Here is a 2,604-nt window from a genome sequence, read left to right as displayed (position 1 = left end):
TGATTCTTTCCAGCCTTCCTTCTTTTGTTCTCTTCTCTCTCTTCTTTTTTTCCTTGGACATTTTATTTGCTACCTTTGGAAGTAAATTCCATTGGCAGGATGGCAGTGTATTTGTGTGACCCGACGGCCAATATCTCCAGGCTGCGTATCAGACATCTAGATAAAATGGGAACGAGTCAGTGGTTTCTTCTGCGGGTGTCTTCTAGCTTTGGCTAGATGCAGCTTTGGTATTATTTTTGATCAAGCCTGTATGACAGATACTACAAATTGGCTCATAGCATACAACCTCCCTTTCTTCTATAATGACAGAACAGACAGATTTTAGCTGGAACTTATCCAGCAATCTCCCTCACAGCTAGCTAGATCAAGCCATGAGTTTGGCTATGGAATATAAGTGTCACATGAGACTTTTAGAGAACTGCACCGAAGAGAATATGGCTTATCTATGTTAGTTTCTTCCTCCTTTTGCTGGCTGGAATTCAGAGATACTGGCTAGATCTTGAGTTTTGGTCTTGGACCGTTAGGCAGATGTCACAGGTGGAAGATGGAATGGCGAGACAGCACGAAACAAGGCGCCTGGCTGGGTTCCTTATGACTGACTATCTGATGCCGCCCTCTCAGCCTTGCCCCACCACCTTCAGACTGCATGTGTGCACATTGTGGAAGGTATTTCTACCTTCCTTTAGCCATTTTTATTCTAATTTTCTGTCACAGTAAACTCAGTCCTAGCACATACAACATGTAACAGCATTAATGGCCTTAACAAACACAAATCATTTTCCTTGCCTATGTTCATGCTTAGACTCTGAGGTTTTTGAACATGTGGGGGAACAGGTTGACTGGTATGTGATGGCTCCATGCTCTTTCACCCATCATGTTTCAAGTAACTAACAGCTGTTTCCATGACTCGGTGCATTGGTTTCCTCTTCTCTCTTCAAATTCTACTCCGCTCATCTGCCAGCTGCTCATCCTGGGGAAGAGAGCCAACCTTCTCCCCACGCTGGCAACTCTGCGCTGACTCACTCTTTGAATGCGTCGGGGAGTTGTCAGGGGAGAGGGTTCCTGCCTAGAAAAGGTAGAGGGGGACAGGTCGCTCCACAGCCCTGACCTCTTACATGTCACCTCTGCAGCCCCTCTCGACCAGGCTCCCGTCGCCTTATTTCTCAGTGGTGGCCCCAGCCTCCAAACCTCTGGTCTGAACTGCAAGTGGCTCACAGATGAATCAAGGGTGAACACAGAGTAAGCATGCGGATAGTGTCTTATTGGCTGATTGATTGATGTTTATCTCTTGCTTTCTCAAGAGGGACTCTTAGAGCGGCTTTGGGACGGAAAGACAGCCGTCACCCAACTGGTACTTCTCAACACGTTCTTTGGTCTGTTGATCAGCCCCTCCCGCTGTTCCTAGACGGGGCTGTGCCTCAACTGCTCTCGCTGTCCTATACTTTGAAACTGTCTAGGATTTAGAAAGTATGTTCACACACTTCTCATGTATCTACACAGCAAAAGGAATGAGTTTGTTGCAGGGGCAAAACTAAGACCCAGGATTTCCAAGTCTAGTAGAGTTACGTAGACTGACGAAGGACGTTTTGACGAGAACTACCCTAACCCTCACATCCCACAAGGAATATCACTTAACATGGGCTTTGCTTGCTCTTTCCTGGGCCTGCCAACGTCGCTAAGAGAAATGCTCTGGAATACTGAAAAAGGTCAGGCCTTGGAGGAGAGAGACGCTGACTGGATTCCACTCGGATTATCTGTGTGATTTTGGTCCTCTTTTTTAACTTCTCTGAACCTCGGCTTTTGTCTTTTGTGCAACAGGAATATTGATATATCCATTTGTCAGTGTGTTATGATGATAAGGACCAGCGTCCAGCATGTGAAGTGACGGGCACATGTTAGGAATTCAATGTGTATTCGATGTTTACTGTGATTCAGCTGACATCTATTGATTGCCCGCTGTGTTCAAGGGCCTATGTTGGGTGCTGTCCAGCCGCTGAGCTGGCAAACCCTGGGAGTGATGTTCCACAGACAGTAGCCAGCCTCTTCTCTCCCCCTTGCCCTCCCCCTCTCCACTTGACTAAACGCGTCGGTGGGTGACTGGGCACAGGCTTCTTCAGAGAGCAGGGTCGGGTCAGGGCGCTCACATCTTTTTCACATGTTTCTGCAGCAGGCCTAGTTTCCAGAGTGAATATCTGGACACATTCTATAAAGTGGTCTCCAGGAAAAAAAAAAAAAACAAAAAAAACCCAAATACTTGCAGTTTTGCTCTGGGTTTTTCATTGAACCAGATGAATCCATGGTGCATGAAAAGGCTGTCAGGCTGGCGGAGGGAGGCTGAATGCTGGTGGAAAGGCGGCATCTGTTGCTTCACGCCCCAATGTGAGGTCTGTGCTCCTGGGGGAAGCAAGGCTTGGCTAGACAAGCGGGGCCATTGTGAAGTCTCGACAATAGACAAGCAAGAGGACTTGGCTGGGATGAAGAAATCCCACCCCCTTTGAGTTTTAAAGGAAGGGAAGCTGGGGTCCAAAGCCTGCCTTATTAGAGAAGACAAATCACCCAAACCAATCTTTGTTATGAATGCCGAGCTATTGAATTTCCTGGGCT

Source organism: Lutra lutra, chromosome 3 (assembly GCF_902655055.1).
Source record: "Lutra lutra chromosome 3, mLutLut1.2, whole genome shotgun sequence".
Classification (NCBI taxonomy): Eukaryota; Metazoa; Chordata; class Mammalia; order Carnivora; family Mustelidae; genus Lutra; species Lutra lutra.
This window is presented reverse-complemented; position numbering follows the sequence as displayed.